We start from the raw sequence: 22131 nt of genomic DNA, 5'->3' as shown, positions 1-22131 counted from the left end.
CACTGTCAGGTCAGATTACCTGAAGGTGCTGGGGATATGGTTCGGAGCTGCTGGGGCGTGCACCAAAAACTGGGAGGAGCGCATAGGAAAGGTAAGACAGAAACTGGGCTGGTGGGAGCAACGCTCCCTCTCCATTGCGGGCAAAACCCTGGTCATCAGGTGTGAGGTACTCTCGGTGCTACTGTACGTGGCGCAGGTCTGGCCCATAACCCGACCCTACGCCACAGCAGTCACCCGGGCCATCTTCAAATTTATCTGGCGATCCAAGATGGACCGTGTCCGAAGGGACACCATGTACAAACCTCTGGAGAAGGGAGGGCGGAACGTACCCAACGCCTCCCTCATCCTGTTGGCCACCTTTGTGTCCAGCTGCATCAAGCTGTGCGTGGACCCCCAGTATGCAAACACCAAGTGTCACTACATACTGAGGTTCTACCTGTCCCCGGTGTTGCGAAGGATGGGCCTGGCCTCATTGCCGCGGAACGCTCCAAGTAGTTGGACCGTACCGTACCACCTGTCCTTTGTGGAAAAGTTTTTGAAGGAAAACACCTTTGACCACAAGGCAATGAAGCAGTGGTCAGCACGTAATGTCCTCGAGGCCCTCAGGGAAAAGGAGACCGGGGAGGACGTTGGATGGTTCCCTGAGCAGACTGCCAGAGTCATCTGGCAGAACGCCTCATCACCAGAACTTTCAAACAAGCACCAAGACCTAGCTTGGCTGGTGGTGAGAAAGGCCCTCCCTGTCAGATTCTTCATGCACACCCGAAGGCTCTGCACCAATGCACGCTGCCCTCGGAGTGGCTGTGGGGGAAATGAGACGGTCACACACCTCCTTGTGGAATGTGCCTTTGCAAAGAAGGTCTGGAGAGAGATGCAGTGGTATTTGTCAAGGTTTATCCCAAACAGATCTGTGACACAGGACTCTGTGCTCTACGGACTGTTTCCAGGGACACACACCGAGACAAATATCAACTGCTGCTGGAAGGTCATCAACTCGGTAAAAGACGCTCTTTGGTCTGCCCGAAACTTGCTGATCTTCCAGTGCAAAGAATTGTCCTCGACCGAGTGTTGCAGACTGGCACATTCCAAGGTCCAGGACTACGTGCTGAGGGACGCACTCAAGCTTGGGGCAGCTGCCGCCAAGGCGCAATGGGGAAAGACCACTGTGTAAAGTCTTTCCAGCAAATGTACACCGAGGGGCGCGTAACAGTGTAAAGCCCCTCGGTCTGGGCAACCAACACTCCAATGTATAAAACAAACATGACAATGTAAATATTTAAGAAGGAATTGTAATGTAAAGAGTGACATGTGTACGACAATATCAAAACTGAATGAAAGAAAGTCAAGGCAACATGTAACCCTGCCGGAAATGTACAGTCAAGACAATTTGAAATGTTTCTGTAATGCTCATGATAAATTTTTATGAATAAAGTATATTTTTTTGAAAAAAAAAAAAAAAAAAAAATCTGTTCTTATCAGTTTAATATCTGATACGTCCCTTATCTGGGGACCATATATTAAATTGATTTTTGGAGCAGGGAGATGGAATAGGGGCTTGCTCCGTCCACTCCACGCATCGACCTGGTATTGCAGTATCTCCAGCAACGGTGCACACCACCCCTTCATGGGGAATTTCAAACTCAAAAAACAGCTCAAACACATACAAATATGCACTTTATTCACTTCTTTCAGCACACAACAAAATGCTTCGGCAACTGGCTGCTGCTACTCACCTTCTACCTGGCCCCGGTGTCATCAAGAATGACCAAACGCATCTTACAAGCACAACGGCGAAAGGGAACTCATTCGAAATTGACCACCCATTTCACTCTTCAATGTGCATTACTCGGCTTCTCGGCCTTTTGCCTAACATCAAGTGTAGTCTCATTTGGTCGAGGGAACCTGAGGATTTCCATGTCGATCGTGGATTGGACAACTCGGAGGGATTGAAGTCGGCAAAGAGGAAACGTTTGGAGCTTGGCTGCTATTGGTGGATCTACATGCTGGCCTAAACCTCGGGTTTAGGCCTAACGCCGATACAGTTTCACACCCAACGTACGAGCTATGGATGCAGCTGCATCCCGACCACCAGGCTGGGGCGTGCGAAACACTGTCCGAGTCACAGTGAAGAAAACGGATGGAGAGTCACCTTTGGACCGGAAACACTTCGTGAAGAAGGTGCTGCTCGAGTGCTGTGGGTTTAAAGCAACAGAGATCTTCTGCTTGCAAAACTTCCCCAAGAATGGCTTCTTTGATGTCACCTTCAAGAGCGTCGCAGCGTGCATCAAATTCTTGAACGTCTTCAAGGAGAAAGGTAACCAGAGTCCCTTGTCGATCCTGACTGCGGAACCTCTGTTTACGCTACCGGCACAGCGAAATCGGGTTGTTACACTGCACACGTACAACCCCCACGTCCCTGTATCTGATGTGCTCACGTTCCTCGCCAGGTACGCTGAGCTGAAAAGTGACAGCGTGCAAGTGAAAGACACCTTCGGCATCTGGACAAGTGAGCACCAGGTCAAGGTGACCCTAAGAACGGACAGCAACGGAGCCATCCTGCATCCCCCCTCCAATTTCGCTATTGGAGTAAATCGTGGCTACCTCTACTACGTGGGACAGCCACGAGTATGCCACACCTGTGGCAAAACGGGGCATGTTGCCGCAAACTGCAGTGTGACCTTCTGCAAGAACTGCAGGCAGGAGGGACACATGACTAAGGACTGCAAAGAAGACAAGTGCTGCAACCTGTGTGGGGAGGCCGGCCATCTTTACAGGGCCTGCCCGAAACGCGGGGCGACATACGCTGAAATCATCAGCAGCGGAGTTAAAAAGGCGACCAGAGAGGAGGTGCATACACCCTCCACCGAAAAAGACACCACGGCTCAGAATGAGGAAAAGCAACAAAAGGGCCCCCAACAAAAAGAAGAGGCCCCAGCACCTCCTGACAACCCAACCCCAGCCCCATCTGATGAGGAACACTCAATGGAAGAGGAAGAGGATGGGACAAAGAATAAAGAGCCCTGGGAAACAGTGAACAGGGACAAACGAAAGCGGAAACAAAAAAACAAACTGAAGAACCCCCCGAGGGGTAGTGGCAAAAAGCGACACCTCTCAGCCGGCGCACTTAGCGCCGACACCTCATCCGATGAGGGAAAACAGGACAAGAATCGGCCTCAAATAAAGAGGCAAAGCACCAACGTGGAACGGAAGGCCCAGACCCCCCAGACCACCGACCGGGAAGGAAACAAGGTCACAGACCAACCCCCGATAGCAACGAGCAGCAACAACCCAGGTGAAGACCGGCCTGCAACCCCAACACCTACCGACTGCCACGACGAACCCCAGGGCTACACCACCCCCCCAATGCATCTGCATCAAAATCACGGGGCCAGTACGGACCAGAACAGCTTTCTCAGCCCTGCAACTGTGCTAAAGTTTGCGAGCACCACCGGCATGCTGGGGAACATCGAACAGCTGGAACAGCCAACTGTATAGACTCTGGACTCTTGAGACTGGTAAATCTATCTTTTTTATAATGGGTTTAAAAATTGCATCCATAAATGTGCGAAGCATCAAAGATACTTCGCGGTGTGTAGCCACACTCAACTATTTGGCAAATGTAAAAGCTGACCTACTGTTCCTGCAGGAGTGCGGAATTCCGCACCTCAGCAACTACAGGCGCTGGTCGAGCTGGTGGTCCCACGGGCCATCCATCTGGTCAGGAGGAAACGACTGCCGCTCCTCCGGCCTGGGTATTCTGCTGCGGGGAGGCAACTTCACCATCTCCGACGTTAAGGAGGTGGTGGGCGGGCGCCTCCTCGTAGCAGACGTGAAATACAAAAACACCCCTCTCAGACTTATTAATGTGTACGCCCCGGCCGTAAAAAGTGAGCGGCTGGCAGTTCTTCAGCAACTCCCACTGCTGTTGGCCACCTCCAAGCCGGTCATCCTGGGTGGTGACTTCAACTGCATCATCGATGCGGCTGGACGATCCAGCAAAGCCGACAGCAAACTAGACGCTACGTCCAGACTCCTGATGGAAACGGTAAAAGACGCCAAGCTGCTCGACGTCTGCAGCAACCCTGCAGACGGCGCGCAGCGTAGATACACATGGTCACGGCCAGACGGGTCCGTCCGCTCCAGGATAGACTTCTTTTTTGTGTCCCGAGCTTTCACGGTCAGGTCCACCGACGTAACGCCGGTGTTCTTCTCTGACCACTGCCTCCTACTGGCCGACTGCCACCTGCAGGAAGACCAGGGGGTAGGCAGGGGGACGTGGAAGCTAAATGTAAAACTGCTGACCCCTGAGAACATCGAGGAACTCAGGAGGGATTACAAAGGTTGGAGAACTGTGAAACCCCTCTTTGAGGCCCCACATCTCTGGTGGGAAGCAATCAAGGGGAATATCAAGAGGTTTTTCATCCTCAAGGGCGTTCAGAAGGTGAGAGAGAGACGAGGGGTCATGTCCAGGCTCCAGAAAAGTATGCAAAATTTGCTCCAGCTGCAGTCGATGGGGGTGGATGTCAAGGAGGATCTCCAAGAGGTGAAGAGCCAGCAAGCCTCGCTCTACACCTCGGAGGCCTCCAAGGTTATCTTCCGTTCCAGAGTCCGCTCCGTGGAGCAGGACGAAAAGTGCTCACGCTTCTTCTTCCAAAAGGTGCACAGAGAGACCTCTGTGATCAGCAGCCTGAAGGAAGAAGATGGCTCTGAAAAGTCATCGCGGTCTGACATCCTGAGGATCAGCCAATCCTTTTATGCCGGACTGTATGACCTGAAGCCAACAGATAGCACTGTTTCCCAGACCTTCCTGTCGACTATCACGGAGGTCATAGGCGACAGCGAGCTGGAAAACCTGGACAAACCACTAACTCTGGACGAGCTGACAAAGGCCGCCAAGTCCTTCGAGACGAGTAAAACTCCCGGAAGCGACGGCTTACCGGTTGAGTTGTATTCGGCTCTGTGGGACTGGATGGGCCCAGACCTGCTGGAAGTGTACGAGAGCATGCTTCTGGAAGGCAGCATGTCAGAGTCCATGAGGAAAGGCATCATCACCCTCATCTACAAGCAGAAGGGGGAAAGGGAAGAAATTCGAAATTGGCGACCCATTTCACTGTTGAATGTGGACTACAAAATTCTAGCAAAGGTCATCGCCAATCGGGTCAGGTCTGCTCTGGAGTCGGTGATCCACCCTGACCAGACCTGTGCTGTACCCGGCAGGAAGATCTCTGATAGCCTCGCGCTACTCAGGGATACGATCGCCTACGTGCAGGACAGGGGGGTGGACACTTGCCTCATCAGCCTTGACCAGGAGAAGGCTTTTGACAGAATATCGCACACCTACATGATGGATGTGCTCTCCAAAATGGGGTTTGGGGAGGGAATTCGCAATTGGATCAAACTGCTCTACACAAACATCTATAGCGCAGTCTCAATCAATGGGTGGGAATCAGAAAAGTTCCAGATCAGATCTGGAGTCAGGCAGGGCTGCCCTCTCTCCTCTGCCCTTTTTGTGTGCTGCATAGAACCTTTTGCCGAGTCCATCAGGAGGGATCCGGGTATAAGAGGAGTGACGATCCCAGGCAGTGGAGGCATGCAAATCAAGGCCTCCCTGTACATGGACGACGTTGCCGTCTTCTGCTCGGATCCTGCGTCTGTACGCAGGCTCTTAACCACCTGCGACCAGTTTGAACTGGCCTCTGGAGCCAAGGTAAACCGGGGCAAGAGCGAGGCCATGTTCTTTGGGAACTGGGCCGACCGGTCCTTTGTCCCCTTCACTGTCAGGTCAGATTACCTGAAGGTGCTGGGGATATGGTTCGGAGCTGCTGGGGCGTGCACCAAAAACTGGGAGGAGCGCATAGGAAAGGTAAGACAGAAACTGGGCTGGTGGGAGCAACGCTCCCTCTCCATTGCGGGCAAAACCCTGGTCATCAGGTGTGAGGTACTCTCGGTGCTACTGTACGTGGCGCAGGTCTGGCCCATAACCCGACCCTGCGCCACAGCAGTCACCCGGGCCATCTTCAAATTTATCTGGCGATCCAAGATGGACCGTGTCCGAAGGGACACCATGTACAAACCTCTGGAGAAAGGAGGGCGGAACGTACCCAACGCCTCCCTCATCCTGTTGGCCACCTTTGTGTCCAGCTGCATCAAGCTGTGCGTGGACCCCCAGTATGCAAACACCAAGTGTCACTACATACTGAGGTTCTACCTGTCCCCGGTGTTACGAAGGATGGGCCTGGCCTCATTGCCGCGGAACGCTCCAAGTAGTTGGACCGTACCGTACCACCTGTCCTTCGTGGAAAAGTTTTTGAAGAAAAACACCTTTGACCACAAGGCAATGAAGCAGTGGTCAGCACGTAATGTCCTCGAGGCCCTCAGGGAAAAGGAGACTGTGGAGGACGTTGGATGGTTCCCTGAGCAGACTGCCAGAGTCATCTGGCAGAACGCCTCATCACCAGAACTTTCAAACAAGCACCAAGACCTAGCTTGGCTGGTGGTGAGAAGGGCCCTCCCTGTCAGATTCTTCATGCACACCCGAAGGCTCTGCACCAATGCACGCTGCCCTCGGAGTGGCTGTGGGGGAAATGAGACGGTCACACACCTCCTTGTGGAATGTGCCTTTGCAAAGAAGGTCTGGAGAGAGATGCAGTGGTATTTGTCAAGGTTTATCCCAAACAGATCTGTGACACAGGACTCTGTGCTCTACGGACTGTTTCCAGGGACACACACCGAGACAAATATCAACTGCTGCTGGAAGGTCATCAACTCGGTGAAAGACGCTCTTTGGTCTGCCCGAAACTTGCTGATCTTCCAGTGCAAAGAATTGTCCTCGACCGAGTGTTGCAGACTGGCACATTCCAAGGTCCAGGACTACGTGCTGAGGGACGCACTCAAGCTTGGGGCAGCTGCCGCCAAGGCGCAATGGGGAAAGACCACTGTGTAAAGTCTTTCCAGCAAATGTACACCGAGGGGCGGGTAACAGTGTAAAGCCCCTCGGTCTGGGCAACCAACACTCCAATGTATAAAACAAACATGACAATGTAAATATTTAAGAAGGAATTGTAACGTAAAGAGTGATATGTGAATAATAATATCAAAATTGAATGAAAGAAAGTCAAGGCAACATGTAACCCTGCCGGAAATGTACAGTCAAGACAATTTGAAATGTTTCTGTAATGCTTATGATAAATTTTTATGAATAAAGTAAATTTTTTTGGAAAAAAAAAAAAAATCTGTTCTTATCAGTTTAATATCTGATACGTCCCTTATCTGGGGACCATATATTAAATTGATTTTTGGAGCAGGGAGATGGAATAGGGGCTTGCTCCGTCCACTCCACGCATCGACCTGGTATTGCAGTATCTCCAGGAACGGTGCACACCACCCCTTCATGGGGAATTTCAAACTTAAAAAACAGATCAAACACATACAAATATACACTTTATTCACAGTTCTTTCAGCACACAACAAAATGCTTCGGCAAGTGGCTGCTGCTACTCAGCTTCTACCTGGCCCCGGTGTCATGAAGAATGACCAAACGCATCTTACAAGCACAACGGCGAAAGGGAACTAATTCTAAATTGACCACCCATTTCACTCTTGAATGTGCATTACTCGGCTTCTCGGCCTTTTGCCTAAGATCAAGTGTAGTCTCATTTGATCGAGAGAAGCTGAGGATTTCCATGTCGATCGTGGATTGGAGAACTCGGAGGGATTGAAGTCGTCAAAGAGGAAACGTTTGGAGCTTGGCTGCTATTGGTGGATCTACATGCTGGCCTAAACCTCGGGTTTAGGCCTAACACCGATACAGTTTCACACCCAACGAACGAGCTATGGATGCAGCTGCATCCCGACCACCAGGCTGGGGAGTGCGAAACACTGTCCGAGTCACAGTGAAGAAAACGGAAGGAGAGTCACCTGTGGACCGGAAACTCTTCGTGAAACGGGTGCTGCTCGAGTGTTGTGGGTTTAAAGCAACAGAGATCTTCTGCTTGCAAAACTTCCCCAACAATGGATATTTTGATGTCACCTTCAAGAGCGTCGCAGCGTGCATCAGATTCTTGAACGTCTTCAAGGAAAAAGGTAATCAGAGTCCCCTGTCGATCCTGACTGCGGAGCCTCTGTTTACGCTACCGTCGCAGCAAAACCGGGTTGTAACACTGCACACGTACAACCCCCACGTCCCCGTGTCTGATGTGCTCACGTTCCTCGCCAGGTACGCTGAGCTGAAAAGTGACAGCGTGCAAGTGAAAGACACCTTCGGCATCTGGACAAGTGAGCACCACATCAAGGTGACTCTAAGAACAGACGGCAGCGGAACCATCCTGCATCCCCCCTCCAGTTTCACTATTGGAGGAAATCGTGGCTACCTCTACTACGTGGGACAGCCACGAGTATGCCACACCTGTGGCAAAACGGGGCATGTTGCCGCAAACTGCAGTGTGACCTTCTGCAAAAACTGCAGGCAGGAGGGACACATGACTAAGGACTGCAAAGAAGACAAGTGCTGCAACCTGTGTGGGGAGGCCGGCCATCTTTACAGGGCCTGCCCGAAACGGGGGGCGACATATGCACAGATCATCAGCAGCGGAGTTAAAAAGGCGACCAGAGAGGAGGTTCATGCACCCCCCACCGAAAAAGACACCACGGCACAGAATGCGGAAAAGCAACAGAAGGGCCCCCAACAAAAAGAGGCCCCAGCACGCCCTGACAACCCAACCCCAGCCTCATCTGATGAGGAACACTCAATGGAAGAGGAAGAGGATGGGACAAAGAATAGAGAGCCCTGGCAAACAGTGAACAGGGACAAACGAAAGAGGAAACAAAAAAACAAACTGAAGAACCCCCCGAGGGGTAGTGGCAAAAAGCGACACCTTTCAGCCAGCGGACTTAATGCCGACACCTCCTCCGATGAGGGAAAACAAGACAAGAATCGGCCTCAAATAAAGAGGCAAAGACTTCCGGGTGCGGCGATGACCAGCTAAGTCGCACGTTTCGGCAGCTCCCGGTGGAACGGACTTTTGGGCTCTTGATAGGAGCCCCAACCGCAAGTTTAACGGCTAAAAACACTGTGCGGTAACCAGAAGGGAATTCCCCCTGGACACGGATGGAAAAAGGAGAGGAAAGTGGCCGGATTGCGGAGGATCCTCTAGAGCAGCGGCAAGGAAGGCAAGCACAAAGCAAGATGGCGTCGGAAGGTGGCCGTCTAGTATGGGGCCCTGACCAACAAGAGTTCCTGCGGCGCTGTGTGGAAGAACTTAAAAAGGAGATGAAGAAGGAGCTGCTGGCCCCGATATTACAGGCGATTGAAGGGCTAAAGGAGGAGCAAAAGACCCAGGAGCAGGAGCTTCGGGTCGTGAAGGCAAAGGTCGCTGAAAATGAAGACGAAATACAGGGCCTGGTGGTGAAGACAGAGACGCACGAGGAACAGCACAAAAGGAGTGTGGAAAGGCTGGAGGTGCTGGAGAATAATGCGAGGAGGAAGAATTTAAGGATTCTTGGTCTTCCCGAAGGTGCAGACGTCGGGACATATGTGAGCACGATGCTTCACTCGTTAATGGGATCGGAGGCCCCGACGGGCCCGTTGGAGGTGGAGGGAGCTTATCGAGTTATGACGTGAAGACCGAGGGCTGGAGAAATACCTTGAGCCATAGTGGTGAGATTTCTCCGATATAATGACAGAGACATGGTCCTCAGATGGGCGAAGAAAACTCGGAGCAGTAGGTGGGAGAATGCGGTGATCCGCGTATATCAAGATTGGAGTGCGGAGGTGGCGAGAAGGAGGGCAAGTTTTAATCGGGCCAAGGCGGTGCTTCACAAAAGGAAGGTCAAATTTGGAATGTTGCAGCCGGCAAGACTGTGGGTCACACACCAAGGGAAGCACCACTACTTTGAGACGGCAGAAGAGGCGTGGACATTTATTGTGGAGGAGAAGCTGCAATAGGCGGGCCAGAAAAAGAACGTTTGGGACAAAGTGGTGGGGTGATTACGTGGGGTGAAGGGGGGGAAAAAGGGGGAAGGGATGATCTCTCAAGTTGTTAATCTTGCGACCCTGTAACTTTTCGCTCTTCCCCATGTCGTGGGGGAGAGGGGGGAGGGAGGATGAGGAATTGTGGGCGCCGGCCATTAGGGGTGGGGCCAAGTGGGAAAGGCGGGCTTTGTTCCCGCGCTATGGTAATCATGGCGGGAACAGGGAAGCAGGAAGAAGGGGGCCTCGCTCAGTGGGGGCCGAGGTCACGGGGGGAAGCAGAGGTCAGCCAGAGTTTGCTGACTTCTGGGAGCAACATGGGGGGTGCAATTACGCTAGAAAAGGATCTAGCGGGGGGGGGGGCCTAACTGGGTTGCTGCTGCTGGGGAGAAGGGGGAGCTGGTATGGGCTTGGGTGGTCGAAGCGGGAGGGCGCCGTCAGGGGGAGATACGGCTACGTGGGAACTGGGTGAGGAGCTGGATTAAAAAAGGGGATGGCTAGTCGACAAGGGGGGGGGGTAAAGAGCCCCCCAACCCGGCTGATCACGTGGAATGTGACAGGGCTGAACGGGCCGATTAAAAGGGCACGGATACTCGCACACCTAATGAAATTAAAGGCAGATGTGGTTATGTTGCAGGAGACGCATTTGAAACTGATAGACCAGGTCAGACTACGCAAAGGATGGGTGGGGCAGGTGTTTCATTCGGGGTTAGACGCAAAGAACAGGGGCGTGGCTATATTAGTGGGGAAACGGGTACGGTTTGAGGCAAAGACCATAGTGGCGGATAGTGGGGGTAGATACGTGATGGTGAGTGGCAGATTGCAAGGGGAGGTGGTGGTTCTAGTGAACGTATATGCCCCGAACTGGGATGATGCCAATTTTATGAGGCGTATGTTGGGACGTATCCCGGACATAGAGGCGGGAAAGTTGGTAATGGGGGGAGACTTCAATACGGTGCTGGACCCAGGGCTGGACAGATCGAGGTCCAGGACCGGGAGGAGGCCGGCTGCAGCTAGGGTGCTCAAGGACTTTATGGAGCAGATGGGAGGAGTAGACCCCTGGAGATTTAGCAGGCCTAGGAGTAAGGAGTTCTCGTTTTTCTCCTATGTCCATAAAGTATATTCACGGATAGACTTTTGTGTTTTGGGAAGGGCGCTGATCCCGAAGGTGACAGGGACGGAGTACACGGCTATAGCTATCTCGGACCACGCTCCACATTGGGTGGACCTGGAGATAGGGGAGGAAAAAGAACAGCACCCGCCCTGGAGAATGGACATGGGATTACTGGCAGATGAGGGGGTATGTTTAAGGGTGAGGGGGTGTATTGAAAGGTACTTGGAGCTTAATGACAATGGGGAGGTTCAGGTGGGAGTGGTCTGGGAGGCACTGAAGGCAGTGGTTAGAGGGGAGCTGATATCTATTAGGGCACATAAAGGAAAGCAGGAGGGTAGGGAAAGGGAGCGGTTGCTGAAAGAACTTTTGAGGGTGGACAGACAATGTGCGGAGGCACCGGAGGAGGGACTGTACAGGGAAAGGCAAAGGCTACATGTAGAATTTGACTTGTTGACTACGGGTAATGCAGAGGCACAATGGAGGAAGGCACAGGGTGTACAGTACGAATATGGGGAGAAGGCGAGCCGGTTGCTGGCCCACCAACTGAGGAAGAGGGGAGCAGCGAGGGTGATAGGGGGGGTGAGATATGAGGAGGGAGAGATGGAGCGGGGAGCGGAGAGAGTGAATGGTGTGTTCAAGGCATTCTACGAAACATTATACAAAGCTCAGCCCCCGGAAGGGAAGGAGAGAATGATGAGCTTTCTGGATCAGCTGGAATTCCCTAAGGTGGAGGAGCAGGAGAGGGCGGGACTGGGAGCACAGATTGAGATGGAGGAGGTAGTGAAAGGGATTGGGAGCATGCAGGCGGGGAAGGCTCCGGGACCAGACGGATTCCCGGTGGAATTTTATAGGAAGTATATGGACTTGCTGGCCCCGCTTCTGACAAGAACCTTTAATGAGGCTAGGGAAAGGGGGCAGTTGCCCCCGACTATGTCAAAGGCAACGATATCGCTCCTCCTAAAGAAGGAAAAAGACCCGCTGCAATGCGGGTCCTATAGGCCCATTTCTCTTTTAAATGTGGATGCTAAGATTCTGGCCAAGGTAACGGCGACGAGGATAGAGGACTGTGTCCCGGGGGTGGTTCATGAGGACCAAACTGGGTTTGTGAAGGGGAGACAGCTGAACACGAACATACGGAGGTTGCTAGGGATAATGATGATGCCCCTGCCAGAGGGGGAAGCGGAGATAGTGGTGGCGATGGATGCCGAGAAAGCATTTGATAGAGTGGAGTGGGATTATCTGTGGGAGGTGCTGAGGAGATTTGGCTTTGGAGATGGGTATATCGGATGGGTACAGTTGCTGTATAGGGCACCGATGGCGAGTGTGGTTACGAATGGACGGGGGTCTGATTATTTCCGGCTTTACAGAGGGACGAGGCAGGGGTGTCCCCTGTCTCCGTTATTGTTTGCACTGCCGATTGAGCCCCTGGCCATAGCACTGAGGGGTTCCAGGAAGTGGAGGGGAGTGTTTAGGGGAGGAGAAGAACACCGGGTATCTTTGTATGCGGATGATTTGTTGTTGTATGTGGTGGACCCGGTGGAGGGGATGCCAGAGATAATGCGGATACTTGGGGAGTTTGGGGATTTTTCGGGGTATAAATTGAACATGGGGAAAAGTGAGTTGTTTGTGGTGTATCCGGGGGAGCAGAGCAGGGAAATAGAGGATTTACCGCTGAGGAAGGTAACAAGAGACTTCCGGTACTTGGGGATTCAGATAGCCAAGAATTGGGGAACCTTACACCGGCTTAATTTAACACGATTGGTGGAACAAATGGAGGAGGACTTCAAGAGATGGGACATGGTGTCCCTGTCACTGGCAGGTAGGGTGCAGGCGGTTAAAATGGTGGTTCTCCCGAGATTCCTCTTTGTGTTTCAGTGCCTCCCGGTGATGGTCACGAAGGCTTTTTTTAAGAGAATCGAGAAAAGCATTATGAGTTGTGTGGGGGCCGGGAAGACCCCGAGAGTGAGGAGGGGGTTCTTGCAGTGTAGTAGGGATAGGGGGGGGCTGGCACTACCGAGCCTAAATGATTATTACTGGACCGCCAATATTTCAATGGTGTGTAAGTGGATGGGAGAAGGGGAGGGAGCGGTGTGCAAGAGATTGGAAAGGGCGTCCTGCAAGGGGACCAGCTTACAAGCAATGGTCACGGCACCGTTGCCGTTCTCACCGAAGAAATACACTACAAGCCCGGTGGTGGTGGCAACATTAAAAATTTGGGGGCAGTGGAGACGGCATAGGGGAAGGACGGGAGCCTCGGTGCGGTCCCCGATAAGAAATAACCATAGGTTTGTTCCGGGGAGAATGGATGGGGGATTTGGAGCATGGCAAAGAGCTGGGGTAGTACAATTGAGAGATCTGTTCGTAGATGGGACGTTTGCGAGTCTGGGAGCGCTGACGGAAAAATATGGGTTGCCCCAAGGGAATGCATTTCGGTATATGCAACTGAGGGCTTTTGTGAGGCAACAGGTGAGGGAATTCCCGCAGCTCCCGACGCAGGAGGTGCAGGATAGAGTGATCTCAGAGACATGGGTGGGGGATGGTAGGGTGTCGGATATATACAGGGAAATGAGGGACGAGGGGGAGATCATGGTAGATGAGCTGAAAGGGAAATGGGAAGAGCTGGGGAAGAGATTGAGGAGGGGCTGTGGGCTGAGGCCCTACGTAGGGTAAACCCGTCGTCCTCGTGTGCCAGGCTAAGCCTGATACAATTCAAGGTTCTACACAGGGCGCATATGACTGGAGCACGGCTCAGTAAATTTTTCGGGGTAGAGGATAGGTGTGGGAGATGCTCGCGAAGCCCAGCGAATCACACCCACATGTTCTGGTCATGTCCGGCATTACAGGGGTTCTGGGTGGGGGTGGCGAAGGTGCGTTCGAAGGTGGTGGGGGTCCGGGTCGAGCCAAGCTGGGGGTTAGCTATATTCGGGTTGCAGAAGAGCCGTGAGTGCAGGAGGCGAAAGAGGCTTATGTTTTGGCCTTTGCGTCCCTAGTAGCCCGGCGAAGGATATTGCTTATGTGGAAGGAAGCCAAACCTCTGGGCGTGGAGACTTGGATAAACGACATGACAGGGTTTATAAAGTTAGAACGGATCAAGTTCGTATTAAGGGGTTCGGCTCAAGGGTTCACCAGGCGGTGGCAACCATTCGTCAACTACCTCACAGAACGATAGAAGGAATGAAAAAGAAAGAAAGACAACAGCACCAAGCCAGGGGGGGAGGGAGGGGGGGGGGGGGGGGGGGGGCTCTCAGGGATGTCATTGTATATGTATAGACATTTGTTATAGGAAATGTATATTGGACTGTTGGATTGTATCTTTGGAGAGTAACTATTTTTGACAAGGCAGTTGCCATTTAGTTTTGTTTTTGTTTCTGTTTATACATTATTTATTTATTTGTTTAAAACTGGCCACTGTTATTTATATTGTTTTATTGTTGTTTAAATTAAAAACTATGTACTGTTATGTTTGGCCAAAAAATCTTGAATAAAATATATTTTAAAAAAATAAATAAATAAAGAGGCAAAGCACCAACGTGGAACGGGAGGCACAGACCCCCCCAGACCACCGACCGGGAAGAAAACAAGGTCACAGACCTACCCCCGAAAGTAACGAGCAGCAACAACCCAGGCCAAGACCGGCCTGCAACCCCAACACCTACTGACTGCCACAACGAACGCCAGAGCTACACCACCCCCCCCCCCAATGCATCTGCATCAAGTTCACGTGGCCAGTGCGGACCAGAACAGTTTTCTCAACCCTGCAACTGTGCTAAAGTTTGCGAGCACCACCGGCATGCTGGGGAACATCCAACAGCTGGAACAGCCAACTGTATAGACTCTGGACTCTTGAGACTGGTAAATCTACGTTTTTATAATGGGTTTTAAAATTGCATCCAGAAATGTGCGAAGCATCAAAGATACTTCGCGGTGTGTAGCCACACTCAACTATTTAGCAAATGTGAAAGCTGACCTACTGTTCCTGCAGGAGTGCGGAATTCCGCACCTCAGCTACTACAGGCGCTGGTCGAGCTGGTGGTCCCACGGGCCATCCATCTGGTCAGGAGGAAACGACTGCTGCTCCTCCGGCCTGGGTATTCTGCTGCGGGGAGGCAACTTCACCATCTCCGACGTTAAGGAGGTGGTGGGAGGGCGCCTCCTCGTAGCAGACGTGAAATACAAAAACACCCCTCTCAGACTTATTAATGTGTACGCGCCGGCCGTAAAAAGTGAGCGGCTGGCAGTCCTTCAGCAACTCCCACTGTTGTTGGCCACCTCCAAGCCGGTCATCCTGGGCGGTGACTTCAACTGCATCATCGATGCGGCTGGACGATCTGGCAGAGCCGACAGCAAACTAGACGCTACGTCCAGACTCCTGATGGAAACGGTAAAAGACGCCAAGCTGCTCGACGTCTGCAGCAACCCTGCAGACGGAGCGCAGCGTAGATTCACATGGTCACGTCCAGACGGGTCCATCCGCTCCAGGATAGACTTCTTTTTTGTGTCCCGAGCTTTCACGGTCAGGTCCACCGACGTAAGGCCGGTGTTCTTCTCTGACCACTGCCTCCTACTGGCCGACTGCCACCTGCAAGGAAAACCAGGGGGTAGGCAGGGGGACATGGAGGCTAAATGTAAAACTGCTGACCCCTGAGAACCTCGAGGAACTCAGGAGGGATTACAAAGGTTGGAGAACCGTGAAACCCCTCTTTGAGGCCCCACATCTCTGGTGGGAAGCAATCAAGGGGAATTTCAAGAGGTTTTTCATCCTCAAGGGCGTTCAGAAGGTGAGAGAAAGACGAGGGGTCATGTCCAGGCTCCAGAAAAGTATGCAGAATTTGCTCCAGCTGCAGTCGATGGGGGTGGATGTCAAAGGGGATCTCCAAGAGGTGAAGAGCCAGCAAGCCTCGCTCTACACCTCGGAGGCCTCCAAGGTTATCTTCCGTTCCAGAGTCCGCTCCGTGGAGCAGGATGAAAAGTGCTCACGCTTCTTCTTCCAAAAGGTGCACAGAGAGACCTCTGTGATCAGCAGCCTGAAGGAAGAAGATGGCTCTGAAAAGTCATCGCAGTCTGACATCCTGAGGATCAGCCAATCCTTTTATGCCGGACTGTATGACCTGAAGCCAACAGATAGCACTGTTTCCCAGACCTTCCTGTCGACTATCACGGAGGTCATAGGCGGCAGCGAGCTGGAAAACCTGGACAAACCACTAACTCTGGATGAGCTGACAAAGGCCGTCAAGTCCTTCGAGACGAGTAAAACCCCCGGAAGCGACGGCTTACCGGTTGAGTTGTATTTGGCTCTGTGGGACTGGATGGGCCCAGACCTGCTGGAAGTGTACGAGAGTATGCTTCTGGAAGGCAGCATGTCAGAGTCCATGAGGAAAGGCATCATCACCCTCATCTACAAGCAGAAGGGGGAAAGGGAAGAAATTCGAAATTGGCGACCCATTTCACTGTTGAATGTGGATTACAAAATTCTAGCCAATGTCATCCCCAATCGGGTCAAGTCTGCTCTGGAGTCGGTGATCCACCCTGACCAGACCTGTGCTGTACAAGGCAGGAAGATCTCTGATAGCCTCGCGCTACTCAGGGATACGATCGCCTACGTGCAGGACAGGAGGGTGGACACCTGCCTCATCAGCCTTGACCAGGAGAAGGCTTTTGACAGAATATCGCACACCTACATGATAGCTGTGCTCTCCAAAATGGGGTTTGGGGAGGGAATCCGCAATTGGATCAAACTCCTCTACACCAACATCTATAGCGCAGTCTCAATCAATGGGTGGGAATCAGAAAAGTTCCAGATCAAATCCGGAGTCAGGCAGGGCTGCCCTCTCTCCTCTGCCCTTTTTGTGTGCTGCATAGAACCTTTTGCTGAGTCCATCAGGAAGGATCTGGGTATAAGTGGAGTGACGATCCCAGTCAGTGGAGGCATGCAAGTCAAGGCCTCCCTGTAAATGGAGGACGTTGCCGTCTTCTGCTCGGATCCTGCATCTGTACGCAGGCTCTTGACCGCCTGCGACCAGTTTGAACTGGCCTCGGGAGCCAAGGTAAACCGTGGCAAGAGCGAGGCCATGATCTTTGGGAACTGGGCCGACCGGTCCTTTGTCCCCTTCACTGTCAGGTCAGATTACCTGAAGGTGCTGGGGATATGGTTCGGAGCTGCTCGGGTGTGCACTAAAAACTGGGAGGAGCGCATAGCAAAGGTAAGGCAGAAACTGGGCTGGTGGGAGCAACGCTCCCTCTCCATTGCGGGCAAAATCCTGGTCATCAGGTGTGAGGTACTCTCGGTGCTACTGTACGTGGCGCACGTCTGGCCCATAACCCGACCCTACGCCACAGCAGTCACCCGGGCCATCTTCAATTTCATCTGGAGATCCAAGATGGACCGTGTCCGAAGGGACACCATGTACAAACCTCTGGAGAAGGGAGGGCGGAAGGTACCCAACGCCTCCCTCATCCTGTTGGCCACCTTTGTGTCCAGCTGCATCAAGCTGTGCGTGGACCCCCAGTATGCAAACACCAAGTGTCACTGCATACTGAGGTTCTACCTGTCCCCGGTGTTACGAAGGATGGGCCTGGCCTCATTGCCGCGGAATGCTCCAAGTAGTTGGACCGTACCGTACCACCTGTCCTTCGTGGAAAGGGTTTTGAAGGAAAACACCTTTGACCACAAGGCAATGAAGCAGTGGTCAGCACGTAATGTCCTCGAGGCCCTCAGGGAAAAGGAGACCGTGGAGGACGTTGGATGGTTCCCTGAGCAGACTGCCAGAGTCATCTGGCAGAACGCCTCATCACCAGAACTTTCAAACAAGCACCAGACAGAAAGGACAGCAGCAGCAACCCAGGGGGGAGGGGGGAGCACTATTTTGTGTTTTTGCTATTTGTTTTTTCTTTTCTAGTTTTGTTGTAAGCTCACTATATTATTTAAATAATGTTTAATGTATAATCCCTTGTTGAGTTGTAAAAACGGGAAAAATTTTTGTTTGAAAAATTTCAATAAAATATATATTTTTTAACAAGGACTTAGGTTAAGGTATCCAGATTATATGTCTGTGATTAAGGGTTAACAGCTAGGCAGGCTGTGATGTCACTCTTGGCAGGAGCTGCGTCTCTTTTTAGTTTCGTTTCCAGCCCTGCTCTGGATTCTGAGGAAAAGAGTTGTGTCTCTCAGACTGCCTTCTGAAAGTTTCTCTCCAAGGACTTTGTGAACAAATCCTGAGTGTTAACTTTATTAATGAAAGCCACCCTCGTCCCAGAGGGCCATAGGCTACTCTTCCCTTTGAGAGAGAGAGAGAGAGTGCTGACTTGTGGTGATTTAACCTGTGGGCCACCTCACCTCAAGCAAGGGTCAAGGTTGAGAAGGCGAGGCCTTCCTGGTAACCTCAGCCAATACGGGAATTGAACTCCCCCCTGTTGGCATTGCTCTGCGTCACAAACCAGCCATCCAGCTAACTGATTCCCCCACACTTTATTAATAAGTGCCATTTGACCCGAATGTGGATCTTGCCCCATTGAAATTTTAGAAGTAGACGAGAAAGTCAGCGCAAAGACTTTTTAAAAAAGAACTGTTCATTGAAAAGCTGTTTTCTCCTTGGATGTCAATGGGGTTAATCCTGTGTTAATAATGTTTGTTTTAATACGTTTTTGTTTTTGTTAGTGGAATCACTCCCAGGCATACAGCATCCTTTCCTCATAGTGTACAAATTGGAAAATTGTTGGGGTTTCTTCTCCGGTTTCCTAATATAAATTGGGGGGGGGTCTGGTCTGGTACTGTTAACATTGCGGGTCTGGTCTGGTACTGTTAACATTGCAATGTTTTTATTCAAGCCAAGGACTCAGAGTTGCCAATCTACACGAAGGAAAAAGCATTAAACACCTAAAGAAAAGCCCGGGTCCCAGGCCCGGTGAGGCACAGATGCTAACCATCGTGTTGTCCCTCCCTCCAGTACTGCACAAAAGGAGTCACTTGCATTTGTAGAGCATCGATCACGAACCACAGGACATCCAAAGGCACTTTACACCAACTGGGAGAAAGATCTGCTGTAAAGCGAGAAGTGGGGCAGCCAACATGCGCACAGCAAGGCTCCACAATGTGACAACAATCAGGTGATCGGTTTCTTTTTTATATGTACGTTTAGTGTAGCCAATTCTTTGTTCCCCAATTAAGGGGCAATTTAGTGTGGCCAATCCACCTCGCCTGCACATCTTTTTGGGTTGTGGGGGTGAAACCCACGCAGACACGGGGGGGATTGTGCAAACTCCACACGGACAGTGACCCAGGGCCAGGATCGACCCCGGGTCCTCGGTGCGCTGGGGCAGCAGTGCTAACCACTGCACCAACATGCCGCCCCGATCTGTTTCAGAGATCCTGATGGTGGGGGTGAATGTTGGCCAAGGCACTGGGAGATCACCAAAATGTTTTTGCATTCCCCTGGATTAGGGGTTCAAATCCCAAACCACATATTGCAACCTGATTTTAACCCTGCAGCGTATTTTTGGCGATATTGACATTCAATACACAAAATAGAAGTCAACGCCAATAACTCCAGGGTTTCTTCACCTCAGCAGCAAAGTGACTCAGCGCAATAGCTCCTCCGCTTGGCACCGGTCCCCTGCCTCGGGCCCAGTCCCCGGCGCCCGGTCCCCTGCCACGGGCCCGGTCCCCTGCCTCGGGCCCAGTCCCCTGCCACGGGCCCGGTCCCCTGCCCCGGCGCCCGGGCCCGGTCCCCTGCCCCCGGGCCCGGTCCCCTGCCCCGGCGCCCGGGCCCGGTCCCCTGCCCCGGCGCCCGGGCCCGGTCCCCTGCCCCGGTCCCCTGCCACGGGCCCGGTCCCCTGCCACGGCGCCCTGGCCCGGTCCCCGGCCCCGCGCCTCAGACAACGCGCGCCTCAGACAGCCCGAGACCCAGCTCGAGCCTCCCCCTCCGCGCGCGCAGCCAGTCTCGGAGGCTCGAGCGTGGCTTTCAAACTGATCGCCCCGCCCCCTCCGGCAACCGCCGGATCGGGGCGAGCGCAGGCGCAGTCCTGATCGCAAAGCCTGGTTCACCAAGCAATGGGGGTGAGGAGGGGAGGGAGAAAAGAGGGCGTGGGGGTTGGGATAGAGGGAGGGTCTTGGAATGGAAGGGCGGGGTTTGAAGAGAAGGGGCGGGGTTTGAAGAGAAGGGGCGGGGTTAGGGGTGGGGCGGGGTTACAGGAGGGGGCGCGGCTCCAGGAGGGGCGGAGTTACGGGACAGGGGGCGGGGTCAGGCAGCGGAGGGGGAGGGGCAGATCGATGGGGTTTTGGTGCGGGGAGGGGCAGGGATCAATGGGGTGGGGTTAGTGAGGGGGAGGGGCAGGGATCGATGGGGCGAAGTTCGGGAGTGGAGGGGGCGGGGAGGCAGAGGTGGGGGAGGTGTATCAAATAAACATGACAATGTAAATATTTAAGAAGGAATTGTAATGTAAAGAGTGATATGTGTATAATATTATCAAAATTGAATGGAAGAAAGTCAAGGCAATGTGTAACTGACGGAAATGTACAGTCAAGACAATTCGAAATGTTCTGTAATGCTTATGATAAATTTTATGAATAAATCATATTTTTTTGAATTAAAAAAAAAAAATCTGTTCTTATCAGTTTAAGGTGTAGTTTAAGGCCAGCAAACCTCGCTCTACACCTCGGAGGCCTCCAAGGTTATCTTCCGTTCCAGAGTCCGCTCCGTGGAGCAGGACGAAAAGTGCATTTGATAGGGTGGAGTGGGAGTATCTATGGGAGGTGCTGAGGAGGTTCGGGTTCGGGGACGGGTTTGTTAGCTGGGTCAAACTCCTCTATGGGGCCCCAACGGCAAGTGTGGTCACGGGTCGGCAAAGATCGCAGTATTTTCGACTATTCAGGGGAACAAGACAGGGATGCCCGCTATCTCCATTACTGTTCGCGTTGGCAATTGAACCACTGGCCATGGCGCTGAGAGACTCCAGAAAATGGAGAGGGGTGATGAGAGGGGGAGAGGAACACCGAGTATCACTCTATGCGGATGACCTACTGCTATATGTAGCGGACCCGGTGGGGGGGATGACAGAGGTCATGCAGATATTGAGGGAGTTCGGAGATTTCTCGGGATATAGGCTTAACATGGGAAAGAGTGAACTTTTTGTGATACACCCTGGGGACCAGAGTAGAGGGATAGATGGCCTACCGCTAAGGAGAGTGGAAAGAAACTTTCGATACCTGGGGATTCAGATAGCCAGGAGCTGGGGAACCTTACACAGACTTAATCTGACACGACTGGTGGAACAAATGGAAGAGGATTTCAAGAGGTGGGACATGCAGCCGCTGTCACTGGCGGGCAGAGTGCAGGCAATTAAGATGATGGTCCTCCCGAGGTTCCTATTTGTGTTCCAATGTCTCCCTATACTGATCACTAAGGCCTTTTTTTTAAAAATAGACAGGAGCATCACGAGCTTCGTGTGGGCAGGGAAGGTTCCGAGGGTAAGGAGGGGGTTCTTACAACGTAGGAGAGACAGAGGGGGACTGGCGCTGCCGAATTTAGGCGACTACTACTGGGCCGCCAATGTGGCGATGATTCGTAAGTAGATGATAGAGGGAGAGGGAGCGGCGTGGAAAAGACTAGAGATGAAGTCCTGTAAAGGGACGAGTCTAGAAGCGCTGGTGACGGCGCCACTACCGCTCTCACCAAAAATATTTACCACGAACCCAGTGGTGGCGGCAACATTAAGTATCTGGGGGCAATAGAGGCGACAGAGAGGTGTGCTGGGAGCCTTGATGGGGTCCCCAATTAGGAACAACCATAGGTTTGCCCCAGGGAGGCTGGATGGAGGATTCCAGAGCTGGCACCAGTTGGGAATTAGGAGAGTGGGAGATTTATTTATAGACGGGATGTTTGCGAGCTTGGGAGCGCTGGAGGAAAAGTATAAGCTGCCCCGGGGAAATTTCTTTAGGTATATGAGGGCAGGTGAGGGCGTTCACAAGACAACAGGTGAGGGAATTTCCGTTGCTCCCGACACAGGGGATCCAGGATAGAGTGCATTCGGGGGGGGGGGGGGGGGGGGGAGGGGT

At 52.5% G+C, this 22131-nt stretch overlaps 1 non-coding gene and 1 pseudogene across 1 annotated transcript; both read left to right on the top strand.

The window, feature by feature from the left end:
* Positions 1-1433: 1433 nt before the first annotated feature.
* LOC140407959 (U2 spliceosomal RNA) lies at positions 1434-1618 on the top strand. The gene has a single exon (XR_011939915.1). It is a non-coding gene; the product is annotated as a U2 spliceosomal RNA (small nuclear RNA).
* Positions 1619-7205: 5587 nt separating this feature from the next.
* Positions 7206-7384, top strand: LOC140408162 (U2 spliceosomal RNA; annotated as a pseudogene).
* Positions 7385-22131: the final 14747 nt, after the last annotated feature.

This window comes from Scyliorhinus torazame, chromosome 2 (assembly GCF_047496885.1).
Source record: "Scyliorhinus torazame isolate Kashiwa2021f chromosome 2, sScyTor2.1, whole genome shotgun sequence".
Taxonomy (NCBI): Eukaryota; Metazoa; Chordata; class Chondrichthyes; order Carcharhiniformes; family Scyliorhinidae; genus Scyliorhinus; species Scyliorhinus torazame.
This window is presented reverse-complemented; position numbering and strand designations above follow the sequence as displayed.